Source organism: Sander vitreus, chromosome 24, assembly GCF_031162955.1.
Source record: "Sander vitreus isolate 19-12246 chromosome 24, sanVit1, whole genome shotgun sequence".
In the NCBI taxonomy this organism is placed as follows: Eukaryota; Metazoa; Chordata; class Actinopteri; order Perciformes; family Percidae; genus Sander; species Sander vitreus.
In genome coordinates this window covers 12789943-12805708 of record NC_135878.1, presented here as the reverse complement: position 1 = coordinate 12805708, position 15766 = coordinate 12789943, and the positions used below count along the sequence as shown (strand labels likewise).

The 15766-nt window shown below is 40.1% G+C and overlaps 1 long non-coding RNA gene and 1 other non-coding gene across 2 annotated transcripts; one reads left to right on the top strand and one right to left on the bottom strand.

Moving 5' to 3' along the window:
- Positions 1–348: 348 nt before the first annotated feature.
- LOC144512839 (uncharacterized) lies at positions 349–12591 on the bottom strand. Its single transcript, XR_013501045.1, has 3 exons — positions 12316–12591; positions 9133–9276; positions 349–6915 (listed from the first exon to the last, which is right to left on the bottom strand). It is a non-coding gene; the product is annotated as an uncharacterized LOC144512839 (long non-coding RNA).
- Positions 354–427, top strand: trnat-agu (transfer RNA threonine (anticodon AGU)). The gene has a single exon. It is a non-coding gene; the product is annotated as a tRNA-Thr (tRNA).
- Positions 12592–15766: the final 3175 nt, after the last annotated feature.

Sequence of the window (15766 nt, the reverse complement as noted above, 5' to 3'; positions counted from 1 at the left end):
GTTCTGTGAAGAAAAAAAAAAAAAAATCTTCCCAGCCCTTGTCACATGGCCAATTACTGTTTCCATGATGACCATCCAAATTGCGAGCTTATAGAAAATGTGTATTGTATTTGGAGACACAATTTGTTGAAAATCAAAACAAGTGAAATTAATAATGAATGTGATGTTTTGTTTAGCAAAATAACATTGTGTTGTTCTATCCTATCCAATATTTCCCATATTTCTGAGCACATTCAAGAAGAAAAAATATTCCAGTCATATCTTTAGATATTTGATCCAAAAGAACCTAGAATAAAGCAAACACCCAGTGACAGTGAGTGGTAGAGTTTTAATATTACAGCAGTACACATGGAGGTGCTGTGGCTTAGTTGGTTAAAGTGCCTGTCTAGTAAACAGGAGATCCTGGGTTCAAATCCCAGCAGCACCTTGTTGTTGCAGAGAAAACAAATTTAACAAGGAGGACCCTGGCATATTAACTTTACACAGAAACACTACATTAATGAGGATTTGACTTCTGCTAAAACACAACAAACTGCTTGTTGAATTTGAAACAAATCAAAGGAAATAATTTCTTTTATTGAACAAATTGAACATTGAATTGAATACAAAAGGCAGCACTAAAAAAAAAAGAACTACAGTTGCATTTTTAAGTGCAGTTTTCTACTGATATTTTCTTTCGGCTAACAAAAACTCTCTGAGTGTCACAGTTTCCAACATACTACAATATAACCTTTTTCGGAATACTATACTATGACCTTTTTCGGCGTACTATACTATGACTTTTTTCGACCTACTGTACTATGAATTTTTTTTTCGCCTTGCTATTCTATAACTTTTTCACTTTTTTTCGACATGTTATGAATTTTTTTGACATACTATAACATGATTTTTTTACGAAAACAAACTCTGGTCCAACATACAAGTGCAAGAGACCAATATGCCCAAAACATCAATTATTTGTCAGGTCAGATAGCTTAGGGCGATAAGGGAAAGATCGCAAGACAGACGGTTGAGCGTCCGATTTTTATACATGTCATTACGTTTTGAGGTCCAGTATACTAGGTTAAAGAGACAAATATGCCAAAAAACCTGGATGTTTTTGTCAGGTCAGATAGCTTAGAGTGATAAGAGAATGATTGGAACATACTACACTATGACTTTTTTTAGACATACTATACTATGACTTTTTTATCACTATTTTCACCATACATACAATGCCTTTTTTCAACATACTGAACTACTACTACTTTTTCCGACATACAATACTATGACTTTTTCAACATGCTATACTATCACTTTTTTCCTTTTATATTAAACTATGACTTTTGTTGACATGCTACACTTTAACTTTTTCACTTTTTTTCAACATAAAATACTGTCACTTTTTCGACATACTATACTATGACATTTTTTTATCACTCATTTTCGACATACTATATACTATGACTTTTATATCTTTTTTTTTCAACATACTAGACTGAGTTTTGTCGACATCCTATACTATAACCTTTCACTTTTTTTTCGACTATGACTTTTTTCAACATGCTATACGACTTTTTTATACTTTTTCGAAATACTGTACTATTTTCTATTACTTTTTTTCAACGTGCTATACTGTGACTTCACTTTTTTCGACATACTATGACTTTTTTTACATTATATACTATGAAATTGTGAATTGCAGGCAGAGCATTCCCGCCACCTATTGTCGCCTGTGAAAAAAAATACGTTCCTGCTTGGTTCTAGATATTTTCATCAAAACGAATGTGATTGTATTTATTATTGCTTGTATTTGGCTTGTATACTGGCTGACAATCACCGGCTGATCGCTACGTTACCGAGCTAACGCTCGCAGCTTAATGTGTATTTTTTACGCATTTATTGACATACTATACTATGACATTTTTATCACTTTTTTCGACGTATACTATGACGTTTTGATCACTTTATTTTGACATACATTATGAACAGTGGCAATAATAGTCACAATAAAGATAATGGAACTATGACTAGAAATAGTAGTTGTAGTAGTTCATGGCATAGCAGAGCACTGTAGGGCATTTCAGGGTGTAGAAGTGCACTGCAGGGCATAGCAGGGCACTGCAGAGCGTAGCAGGGCATAGCAGGGCGTGGAGCAGGACCATGGCCACAGCTGCAACCATGATTTAGGTGCCACCCTAATCTAAGGAAAACTGCTGGGCGAAGCAAACTGCTAGGGCTTCAATTGCTGCAAGCAGGGTTAAAACCTGCGTGGAAACCCCAATGGATTTTGAGTCTAATGTCTTACGCTGCTGCCTTGGCAGGAAGTGAAGCAGATGGATCGTATGCTCTGGGCTTTCCTGCTGATCCGATTTTTTGTTGTATCATAGCAACGGTTTCCACAGCACTCGCAATAATTTTCGGATCAAAAACCACTCCAGCGGAGTGGGGAGGGGCACACATAACCTACAGAGCATCTACCCGGCTGTCAAGTGATAAGGTGACACCATTGGATTTCAAGTCCAATGCCTTAATTACTTTACCATTGCTGTGAGTGCAGTTTTAACCAGTATGGGGAGTCCCCCTTGGATTTTGAGTCCAACTTATCCATCACAGTTGATTTGATTGATTCCCTGGTGGTGTAGCGTTTAGGGTTCGGTGCTCACACTGCCGTAGCCCGGGTTCGATTCCCGGTCAGGGAACACAAGTTTTGGGGTGGCTTGAGGGTCAGACGTAGAGAGGTAGCCGCAAAACCACAGGGTTGGGGGGTGTTCAAGCCATCAAAGTATTATGGGAGATTCCATTTTCTATAGCAATATCTGTAAATAAAACACTATCATATTTCAAACCAAAGATAAAGTTCCCTTGGCCTTCGGAATTAAAATAACCCCACACCATCACATACCCTTCACCATACCTAGAGATTGGCATGGGGTACTTTCCATAAAATCATCCATCATCTCTTTGTCAGGATGTATCGTATCCTGGATCCATGAAATAACTGGCCTTTAAAAATAAAGATCTGCCTGCCTCTATGGGAATTTAACATAGGGGTGTGTATACTTATGCCCCCTGTATTTTAAGGATGAACATTTATTTATTTACAATATATTATTCATTAACAAAGAAAATTGGTATCCTTAAAGGTTGGAGTTTTCCTATTTTTTTTTAATTAAGGCATTAAGATCAATTTCCAAAAGATGATTTTTTTATTCCTCGTTAGTCAACTATAGCATGGGTTCATAAACTTATGAGCACCACTGTATGTTTAAATTATTGTACTACTGGATATTTGTAATTATGCATACAATGTTTTTTTATGATAAAATATTAAAAAAATCAAACGTGCAAAGTCTAGTTCCCCTTTAGATTTAATGTTGCTGTAGATCCAAACACTGTCCAGCCAAAGTTGCAGGAGTTAAGGTTGTTAATGCAGAGTGAGTTACGCTGGGGCCGGATTCTGCTGATGAATACAGAACAATATTGGGGGATGGCAGGCGTGCGCTGGTGACCCTTTACAGCAGCTTTATGCCTTTATACCCAAAGTTCCTCATTTGAGTATTTTTAGGTCCATTTGGTCACATTTGTTTCAACGGGCTTTAACCAAGCACAAAATGCGCTGTTCTCACGTCAGATCTTGTTGAAACTGTACGTAACCTTATTAGATGAAAGGAACATTAACAGAAATCATTTTAACGTATTACTTCTAGAACTAGCTATTCTAACACATTTAAAGTGAGACTGAAGTTGATAAAAGCAATGTTGGGAACCGGGCCTCAGCCAGATGTACCAACTATGTAGGGGTCAAGGTATTAAAATGGATATAAAAAAGTAATGAATGACCATCAAAGAATAATAAAACTACCAATTTGAAACTCATAATGAAATTCATAACTACAACCAAAATTAACATACAGATAACTATCAAAAGTTCAAAGAATTTGGAGTTCTTGTCACAGAACAGGTAGGCAAAATTCACCTTTGTACAAAGTTACATAGACATGTATTTTCCATAGCGTTTATTCAAAAAAAATAATAAAGCAAAAAAAAAAACAAAAAAAACACAATATCTAACTCAACTAAATAAACTAAGCTGACAGTAGGAAAAGGATATCTGTGCGGTTTTAGTTGTAGAAACTAACACACGATTTGCCCCCTCTGCTTTATTCACAAATCGTACCCTGCTAATAAAAGATGGCGGAGCTATGACCGCATGGGGAGCAGTGCATTGGATTAAAAGAAAATGGATGCTTCCTTGTTGAGGCAACATGGTTTGGATTGCACAGAGAACAATTAAAAGGGAGACTTGAGTCTCCTCACAGAAGGTTCTATGTCCGAGTCAAATCAAAGGCTGTAAGACAGGAGGTTTGCTTACTTTTAAAGTGTCTGTGTCTGAATGTTTAAAATGAATGTGTAAGTTAAGGTACCAGGTTAGGAAAGCGAATGTTAGTTACATGCTAGACCAAAAGGTCTTCAACAGGGAGTAGAAGCCCCTAGGGGGTCCTCAGAGTTATTGCAGGGGGGGCCCACCAAATCATTGTTCATTTATTGAAAGTTTACTGAAATTTAAAGGAAGCAACATGCATGCATTATTAATATCTGACTTTAGCCTGGATTGATATGAACACAATGGTGCTTAAATGGATTCTCTTCTCTCTCTTTAATGCCCCTGCACTGTAAAAGCTCTCATACAGAGTGAGCAACTAAATGAATTCCTTCCCGCGTGTGAATTTGCATGTGCGTCTTTAAATTTCCTCTCAGTGTAAAAGCTTCTTCACAGACTAAGCAGCTAAACAGATTCCCTTCCCATGTGTGCATTTGTATGTGTCTCTTTAAATATCCACTCCGCGTAAATGATTTTTCACAGACCGAGCAGCTATATAGTTTCTTTCCTGTGTGGGTTCTAATGTGAGTTACCAAACGTCCAATCCCTTTGAAAGCTCTCTTACAGATTGAGCAGCTAAATGGTTTCTCTCCTGTGTGGGTTGTCATGTGATACTTTAAGCTTCTACTCATTGTAAAAGCTTTCATACAGACTGAGCAGCTAAATGGTTTCTCTCTTGTATGGGTTGTCATGTGTAACTTGAGATTTATCTTGCGGCCAAATATTTTCCCACACTCAGAGCAGCTAAATGGTTTCTCACCAGCACTACATCTGGGATCACTGACAGGGACTTCATCATTAATCAGAGAGTTGACACCTGACTGAGCTTCTCTGGTCTCCTTCCAATCCTCACTGTCATCAGTCTCAGGTTCAGATGAGTCTCCAGTCTTGGCATCAGTATCTGGTCGTAAATGTGTATCTTGATATGTGTTCCTGGTTGTTTCTGGTCCTCCACAGTCCTCTCCATCAGCTTCTGTTTCCATCTTACCAACACATTTGTGTTTTCTGAGCTGACGTGGCCTGCTGAACATTTTGTCACAATTACTGCAGCTGAAAGGGTTCTCTGCTATGTGGGTTCTCATGTGTCCACTCTCTAATAAAGATTGCTTTTCTTTGTGGATTGCCATGTGTTTATACAAACTGTAACGCATTGCAAAAGCTTCTTTACAGACTGAGCAGCTAAACGGTTTCTCTCCTGTGTGGGTTCTCATGTGTTCCTGTAAATTTCCACGCTGTCTAAAAGCTTTCTTACAGACTGAGCAGCTAAATGGTTTCTCTCTTCTGTGGTTTCTCATGTGTTTGTAAAATTGTCCCCTGGCTGTAAAAACTTTCTTACAGATGGAGCAGCTAACTGGTATATTAGTTCTTGTGTGGATTCTCATGTGTAACTTCAGATGTATCTTGCGGTCAAATCTTTTCCCACACTCCGAGCAGCTAAATGGTTTCTCACCAGCACTACATCTGGAATCACTGACAGGGACTTCATTGCTATTCAAAGAGTTTAAACCTGACTGAGGTTCTCTGGTCTGCTTCCAATTATTACTGTCATCAGTCTCAGGTTCAGAAAACTGTCGCGTCTTGTCATCAGTATCTGGTTGTAATAGTGTATCTTGATGTGTGTTCCTGGCAGGTTCTGACCCTCCACAGTCCTCTCCATCAGCTTCTGTTTCCATCTTACCAACACATTTATGTTTACTGAGCTGACGAGGCCTGCTGAACATTTTGTCACAGATACTGCAGCTGAAAGGGTTATCTCCTTTGTGGGTCCTCATGCGATTGTGTAAATGTCCACTCTCTAATATAACTTTATTTCCTTTGTGGATTAGCATATGTTTATTTAAACTGTCACACACTGTAAACGCTTTTTTACAGACTGAGCAGCTAAATGGTTTCGGTCCTGTGTGGGTTTCCACGTGTTGCTGTAAATTTCCACGGTGTTTAAAAGCTTTCTTACAGACTGAGCAGTTCAATTGTTTCCCTCTTCTGTGGGTTCTCATGTGTGTCTTCAGATGTCCCTTGCGTTCAAATCTTTTCCCACACTCCGAGCAGCTAAATGGTTTCTCAACAGCACTACGTCTGGAATCACTGACAGGGTCTTCAATATTATTCAGAGAGTTCGTACCTGAATGAGGTACCCTGGTCTCCTTCCAATCGTTACTGTCATCAGTCTCAGCTTCAGAACAGTGTCCCGTCTTGTCATCAGTATCTGGTTGTAAATGGGTATATGGATGCGCGTTTCCTGCTTGTTCTGATCCTCCACAGTCCTCTCCATCGGCTTCTGTTTTCATCTCTACAGTTTGTCTTTGATGAAGCTGTAAGAACTGTGGTTTCTCTTTATTATCTTCACTCTTTACATGGAGAAGAGTGAATGGGAACTTGGTGATATCAGCCTCCTTCAGCCCTTGAAGCTGCTCTCCGTCCCTGACTGAGCCGGAGTTCCTCCTGTTCCTCTTTAATGTGTGGGGGGTTTGTGTCCTCCTGGTCCAGACTGGGGCTCCACTCATGCGGATGTTCTTCACCAACAGTCACTTTCTGGACATCTGAAGGTAAAGCTGAAACACAAACAGCCATTAATGTGAATCTTAAAAATTACTTTACTAAATTGATTCCAATAAGGACACAGGTTTGTAATGACCTCATCTGCTTTACCGCCGATCCCCAAAGTCCATCATTTAATACTAAGCCCTTGCCTCGTTGCTGACTTTTAAAAGATGCCTCCACTTTGCTCTCCAACCGGCGGTAAAAGTTGTGTCAGTCTGTCAGAAATTTACTATGCTGGAAGGTAGGAAAACTCTTCTGCAACAGATCAGAAAGGTTGAGGCCCTCCTCCATTGCATGGTAGCCACGGCAAATGCTTAGGCTAATGTTCTGCTGGTTGACAAATTGTCTGCCGGAAGAAAGTGAGGCGGTACATTTTCTGACCGATAACCGCATTTTCTGAGCCATTCAACTGGGAAATAGTTTCTCGGTTTTGGAGGAGCGGAAAGCACGTCTGTAGCTCCTCCTGTTTCACTTCTGCATAGCTGGTCGTGCCCCAATCGCCGTGCTGGACCAGCTCGAATGCTGCTGCCAACCGCTTTACCTCAGCATTCTTCTGGCTGCTCAACCAACTACTTTGATCGTAAGAGATCAACTGTCAGAAATATTAGAAAGAGATCCGCTGTTGTCTACTCTTTTTCAGAAGCCAAGGTTGTTGACATTTTTCAACGTCTTCCTAGTCTGCTTAACAAATACCAATCTGTGCAGAGAGTGGTTATCCATGTGAGGATTTTAAGCTTTCTCCAATCCTATGAAAAACCTGTCTTTCTCCGGTCCAATCCCACCCAATGGAAGAGGAGCTTGACGTTTAAGCCACTATTGACGTTTTTCCACTACATGGTACCTGCTCGACTCAGCTCGACTCCACTCGCCTTTTTTGGTTTTCCATTATGAAAAAAAGTACCTGGTACCTGCCAACAGGTACTTTTTTTAGTATCACCTCTGTCGAGGTTCCAAGCTGAGCTGAGGCGATACCAAAAGGTGACGTGAAAACCTGTAGACTACTGATTGGTCGGAGAGAATCGTCATGAATCACTGCGTCATCATTGCTAGCAACAGACGGGGGTGTCCTGAACAAACCCGCCATTTTTAAATAGTTTAGCCAGCTGTTTTTTTTTTTTTTTGCTGCCTCCAGCTTCTTTTGAAACTAAATTTGTCTATTATCTTTATTGTTACTGTAATTGCCACTGTTCTATATACAAACTGCTATAATTATTATGAATCATAATTCTCTATATCTATATCAGTGTGTCCCAATCTAGTCCTACTCTATCTGTAAGTGTCCTGAGATAACTCTTGTTATGATTTGTCACAATAAAAATAATATATATATATATATCATATATCTCATCATGTAGGTACACCTACATGAGGATGCTTTTTTTTTTTTTTAAAGAAAATGGAATAATAAGGTTGCATTACATAATGACCAACAAAAATTTGTTTTATGCTTTTTAACATGGATCATGGTGACTCAAAATACATTTTGTAAGTATACAATTTGTTCTGTAGATTAGTATTTCCTTTCTTTGGTTCATTACGCGTCATTGTATTCACACACACATTGACTGATATTGCACTATTCCTTCCCTCTTTTGTATATATTTTGTAAAATTGTAAATTCTATTGTATTGTTATACTGTACACTAACAGTATTTTTTTATTTCTTACCATCATTTCTGTTTTTTCACTTCTGCCAAGCCCTCGGCGCCACGATCAGTTTATCGTCAGGCTACCACCCTCAGACCAACGGGCAGACCGAGCGGGCGAACCAGGACCTGGGGGCGGCCCTTAGGTGTGTTCAAAAAATGAAAACTAAACTACCAAACCCGCTTTAAAAAACTAACTAAACTGAATAGAAAAGAAAAAGTCAAAGTACAAAACTATAATAACCTTGGTTGCTACAGGCCCAGTCATGCAAAAGAAATAAAATACCGTGATATACTGTAAAACCTCCAGAATCTTAAAAAAATACCGTGATCCAAATTTTTGGCCATACCGCCCAGCACTAGTCACAGTGCTCACTTGCTTTTGTCTTTGTAAAGTATGAAAGTTTAAGAAAGGATGGTTCACATAAGAAAAAAATGAAATTTCTGCTGTAATTTGAGAATGATTCACTATTTCCAACTAAAGCTATTTATGCCATTTTGTTAATATTACAGTATTTTTTCATACAGCAATATCGCAGCAAAAACATAATCACGCAGCTCTAATAGCAATCATCAGCTTACCTCGATGGTTGAAACAGTGTGAGTACGTGTGGTCACTGTAGATCGAGTCCATGTTTGTGTGACTTCTGGAACTTTCCTCTGCAAACTGCCAAACTCTCTATATACGTAAAATCAAACGTCCGTCTGAGGACAGTTCTCTCCAGTCTGTATTTGAGAAAAAAAACATGGACTTTACAAAAAAGGTGAAGAGTGTCAATGTCTTTTAAGTCCAAACGTGAACAATTCAAACCTGTCCATCTCTCTGAGCCTCTTCACACCGAAACTAAATCTTTCAGATTTCACTAAGCAGGTATTTGTTTCTGAAGCCGTTTCGATTTCTGCGGTTTTGGGATGCGGATAAAAAAAACAAAAAAAAAATTGCTGAGGCGATCAATACATTTTCTCAGATGTCATAAGTTATAAGAAGCCATAACTCTGTTGATATGTTAAACAACAATATGCATATTGATCGATCTGGCCCTCCCTCTAGGCCTGTCACGATAACAAATTTTGCTGGACGATAAATTGTCCCAGAAATTATTGCGATAAACAATAATATTGTAGTTCTGAGACCATTTTCATCTAATATAATGATAATGGCATAGTAATGCAGGTACACCTTTTCAAAGATCAATAAACTTTAATTTCTAAAGAATATTTAACACTGGAACTGGAAGACATTTTAAATAATCCACAATATGTCTTTGATCTCCTTTAGTGTGTCGTATTTCACGCTGTTCTACAGTTGTGGAATTGCCTGTTGTGGAATTTGTACTGGCTGTCAAATGTTTGCAGCATTCCTCGAGTGTGCGACTACCGACTCTACTACCTTTAACAATTATTTATTAAACACTGAATATTAAATTGAAATAATATACAATTAATAAATGATATCTATCTATATGGCTATCTGCCACATGGCGAGTAAATGTTTGTACCAAAATAGTAGTAGTAATAGTTTTTTAGGCCCCGTTCACACGTACATGGTTATTTTGAAAACCGGAGACATTTCCCTTGGTTTGTACGCGTGGTTTACACGCAAACGGAGAAGTCGCCTCTGAAAACGAGTCTTTCTAAAAACTCCAGCCAGAGTGGATATTTTAGAGATCTTCGTTTGCATGTTTGCACGTAAACTGATACAAACGGAGGTTTAGGCAGCCGAGAGAGAGAGAGAGAGAAAGAGGAAGTGATTCGTTGCGGTTGTTGCTATTTTCGGGATTCTGATTGTCTAACGTGGGCTTGAGCTTCGTGTTACACTGCCACCTACAGGTTGGTCATGCTCTTTACGGCATATGTACACGGGTACATGTAAACAAACACTTTTCTGAAAACTGACAGCTGTGCACAATGTAGCACGTAGCATTAGTCTTCATTTTGGTGAAGGTGCAGCTACTTCACACACACACACACACACACACCCCCAAATCACTTATGTTTACTGACAGCTAGCGTTTAGCTCAGTGGCGATTTTTGGCAGCCAGCCTTCCAAATGAAAGCACAGTGAAATTAAATAACCAATCATTAATCGTTGACCGACAAGCAGGGAACGGAGTCTCAGTTCACCGTCCGGGAGTCTCTAACACACTGACAACGGACAGCTGTAGGCTTGTACCGGTGTTAATGTTATGTGCATTGTCGGACACATGCAGCCACTTTCCTGAAACCGCTTTCGAGACTGACCAGTCCACAGCGGGGTGTATGTCCGAGCCGGCCCCCCCATTTTTTTGATGGAGCCTTAACTGCAAAGTGCTGCGGGAAACCCTGCTCTCTCAACTAGCATTTTCTCTGTCTCCGCCAGGAGTCCCGTCTCCCAAAACACTAAGACCATGTGACAAGAGGGTTCACTCCTCGTTACGCTAAGGAACCAAGAGTGGTCATTCAGTCTCTTTGGTATAGAGAGAGAGAGAGAGAGAGAGAGAGAGAGAGAGAGAGAGAGAGAGAGAGAGAGAGAGAGAGACGAGGAAAACAAACAAGCATGCAAAATGCAATTATCGCGGCCGGAAAAATTATCGACCTCATTTTTTTTTTAATCGTGTGATTAATTGATTTATTGACTATCGCGACAGGCCTTCCTCCCTCTTTGACAAACAGAATGAAGTGTACAGGGCTCGACAGTTTGACCATTACATATAGTTAGGAGCACCCGTGCAAATAACATAACATTAGGGTATTTTCACAGTTGCCGTTTATTTTCAGATGCGGTGGCCAGTAGCTCCCATGAACGTCACGATTTAGTTTTGATTTGTTTTGTTACTGGAGCACATTAGCAAGTGTCTCAGAGCTGCAGCTTTCGGCTCGTCGTGTTATGTTGCAGCAAGCACTGTCTGCGTGTGGTTTTGCAGTTAACTACAAATTAGGGCTGGGACGATTCATCGACGTTATCGATTATAAAGAGAGGTCGATTTGCATAGCGTTGTCAATGAGTCGGAATAGAGGAAGATGGCAGCCCCCGTAAAGGCCTAGTGGCGACGACGGCAGGCTGTGGTGTCGCCTCACGTTGACACTCGGCGCCGGTAGTCTTGGCCAAAAAAAATAGCACTTCTAACACACTGCAGGGACCACAGCCAACGGCCAAGTTCTGCGCAGTACAAAAAAAACGGATAACGTTGCTATGATAGCCACAACAAACAGCGTTTGCTTGAGCAGCGTACATAGCCTACGGTCATTCTGCTTCACTCCCTGCCAGGAACTGATGAGAGTTAAGGCAGCAATAAATTACACATTCAATTTAAAGAGTATTCATATGATTTTATGGATTAGTAGTGTTGTGAAATTCACTTCCCACAATCCCACTTACTTATATATATATTCCACTTACAAATATGAATATATATTAATACTGGTATGCTTCCTAGTGACATTAATGCAAAAATATGAAGAAAAAAACTATTCAACCTGTGTGTGCATGGTTAAAATCCTGAAGTGCAAAATAGTTCAGGCTACAGCACAAATACAGTATTTCCATCCATAGATAAGAATAATCAAGTCTTACCTCTGAATTTCTCTTCAAAGTGCACCAGATTGATGCATTTAAACGTTAAAATAGACTAAATGTTCTGTGTTGTGACGCCCCTGGGGCAGTGTCCCCGTTTTAAGTTTTACAAAGCTAAAAACTTTACCTTTTTTGGAGGTATTTATGCTTCTGAGCAGAAATTCTGGTCACCTTATTGTAAGCATAATTAAAATAATAAAGTGCATACACACCTATCCTGTGTGTGTTGTGGTGTTTCCAAACGATATCCAACAGTCTGCGCTGACGACGGATCTCCTCGTCGTACTCCACGATAGTTTGTTTTGTTTTTGTTTTTTTAAACTCTGAATATTTCTTCAGCAGCTGCAGTTAGTCGCTGGTTGACAAAGTCTCTCAAACACCCGACTGGAGACATTGTTGCTTAATTACAGCTGATAGAATGATCTGCACTACGACTACAATACAGTCTCTTCTAGCTCACTCAACACGAGCATGCAGCTAACGCTACGGGCGTGTTGTGTTTGTTTACTTCCGCTGGGTGTCACACTGTTTAAGTTCCGACAGTGGAGGTGCGTGCGCTTTTCGTTCCGCTTTCAACTGACGGCATTATATTCAAACTTGTGTGTTTAACATCAGCAGAATTGGTGTTCATCTACCTCACTTCATTTCACAAGGTCTATTTGAAGGTCCGTTTAAAGCTTCTCTGCTCCTGTCCCGTCCCCCGCTTTATTTTCGGTGGTTGATAATGGGAATAACACTGGGAACTGGTTGTAAAGCCAACATGAAGCTGAAATACTGAATCACTGTGGATGCCAATTCGTTTAATAGACTAGAATCTGTTCGGGCCTTTAATAACAGACCATGTTAAGGTAAAATGTAATTGTAGTGTAGTCGGTTTGTTCATCTTAACTGTGTTTTTTTTCTCTTCTATCCTTCAGCAGCGCCCCTGAACGCCCTTTACAGAGCGGTCAGACAGCAGGCTGGAGAAACTACAACTGCTGTTTTACGTTTAATAAGGGACCGTTCAGTATTTATGGAATGGACCACCGGAGGAAAATAGGGGAGGGTCATGCCTTTTTATTCTTTGTTGAGAGGAGGGTCATCCCATTTTTTTTAGTCTAGGGGGAGGGTCACCAAACTTTTGTATTCATGAGAACAGCAAAATTTCAAAGTGGCTTGTTTGGTGCATATTTATCCATGTAGCTCCATGTAGCTCTCTCAAACTCGGCCCCTATCGCTAGCAGATTGGTCCCTCCCTGTTTAGTCAGCCAGACAATTTGAGCTGTAGCTTTAGAGACCGTGGGATTTCCCAAACTGAATAAATCCCACTCGCACATATAAACACAAAACTGCTTTGCTAGCTCCATCGTGTTGTAACTAAGACATCTGATGAAAAAAATTATTTTATTCATTAGCATGATTGCCATACCTTTTTTTGTTCGTTTAGTTCAAAAACATCCAAAACACCGAAGTACGAAAACGCTTTTATTTTGCCGGTGCGGGTGCAGTCGAAGCTCGCAGACTGAACCAGCCGGGGAGGGAATGCATGAGACGGGAGGTCTCCAGGCTGCAGCCGACTCAAATATCCTTTCGGTTCCAGTGATTATTTGTGAAATTGTGCAAACAACAGCCTTTTCAAGGCATTTGAGAAGGAACGAGTGGTAGCATGCAAGCCCCCAAATTGAGAAATGGAGTTTTGGATAATGTTCAGCTTGGGCAGCTTTACCTATATGCTAAAATATACAATGACTGAGGAAGCCTGGTGACGAGCCCATAGCAACCAGTGTTGAATTTGATATTTCCCAGTGTCCTTTGCTGAATGGTCTCAATATTTTATTGTTTTATTTCATGTGAATACTTGTTTACTAGATGAGTAACTTAGCATTTGAAGTAATGCAGTAAGTGTGCATTTAGTTTCCATGCTAATTGTGTTTCCACAACAATGTTAGTGAGTAAATCTACTGAAATGGCCACCACACCATAACAGAGGAGTGGGATGCATAAGATGAGAATGCAGAGGTTTAATCACATATGTCATGGCTGTAAAAAAAAAAAAAAAGGGTATCTGTATATTTTTGCCGAGCGCAAACTAGTACAGAATGCGTCAATAAATAGTTGGAGGGTGATCCCTTTTCCATATCATTTTGGAGGGTCATCCAAAATGTATTGCTGGTGAAGGTAGGGTCAGGTCTTTTTTGATTAAAGATCCCAAAACTCCTCCGATGGCCCCTGGATTTCACTCCTTCACCGTTTATGCTTCAATTTTATTAATATTTGCCACCTTTTGAGAATGTATCACTGTTCAGTTATTGGCTCCAGGTTGGTGCCCCGTCTATTATTTGTCAATTTGATGAAGATATCAATATTCCTAACTTTATTAATATTGATAAAATATCTTTGAACTGCTAATAATTGAATCTGTCCCTCCCAAATTTTCAACAACTGAGAACCAATAACAATCATTTTAAAAAGTAAGAAAATAGAGAGTGTATGAGAGCTTTGCTAAAGCACACTTACACCCCCTTCTTTGAAGAATTTGACTACAAATCTCAGGAAAGACAGAATCTCCCAGTTTAATTTTATGGAGTAAACAACACTTACCCTCCAGCTCTATTAGGATATCCTGGAAGTCATTTAGAATTTGTGTGTCTCTTGTATGCTTCTGTGTACCGATATCCCTCATCGTTGGGGCCAAGTGTGACACAATGTAGTATGCATCCACCTGAAAAAAACAAATCAAGGATAATTAGTATATATAACCTTTAACTAGGAGGTCACATTGAGATTAAAATCTCTTATTTTTCCAAGATTATGAATTTAACAGGTATCACCCTCTAACTCCTTTCAAACATTACATGATTGCAGCTGTATTAAGAGCTCAAGCCTATTATGTTTCGAGCCAAGGAGGAGCAAACATGCCACTGGGTTTAGGAGATCATGGAAGCTTACCTTATCATCATCGCCAGCCACAAAGAGGCCACGGCAAAGCGCTCTGTTCACTTCCATGACACCAATTAGTGGCAGGGGATGTGTCACAGTCTATTCCCCCTGTTTTGTAGTTAGGGTAGTTTTGCTTGCCGGACCTATCTCCACAGCGCTGCATAGTTAGGGTTAGGGTTTAGTGCAGGTTTAGGTAAGGGGGGGGGAACAGATCTTGATGGGGAAACAGAGTTCAATACAACACTGGTTGTCGGAGTAGCATGCATGTTCCTCTGGTACACTCTTTAAAGTTGCAGCATGGTGGCCCAATGGTTAGCACTGTGGCCTCACAGCAAAAAAGGTTCTGGGTTCGAATGCAGGTTGTTCTGTGCCCTTCTGTGTGGAGTTTGTATGTTCTCCCCATGTTTGCGTGGGTTTCCTCCGGGTGCGCCAGTTTCCCCCACCATCAAAAAACATGTAGTAGGTTCTGCAGTCAGTGTCCTTGATCAAGGCACTGGCTCAGATCTGGAGTTGGTCCCCGGGTACTGTAAATGGCTGCCCACTGCTCCCTAGAGGGTTGGGTTAAATGCAGAGAATGAATTTCGCTAGATGTATGTGACAATAAAGTACCTTTAAAGTTGGAAGTGGTAGGCAGAAAACAGTGAAGTAATTTCATATATCCTTGCCGATGTACTCAAATTTAATATTAGGAGCTAGCCTGAGCTAACATGGCTATTGTTAGCCTCGCTACCGTGGTGCACCTAA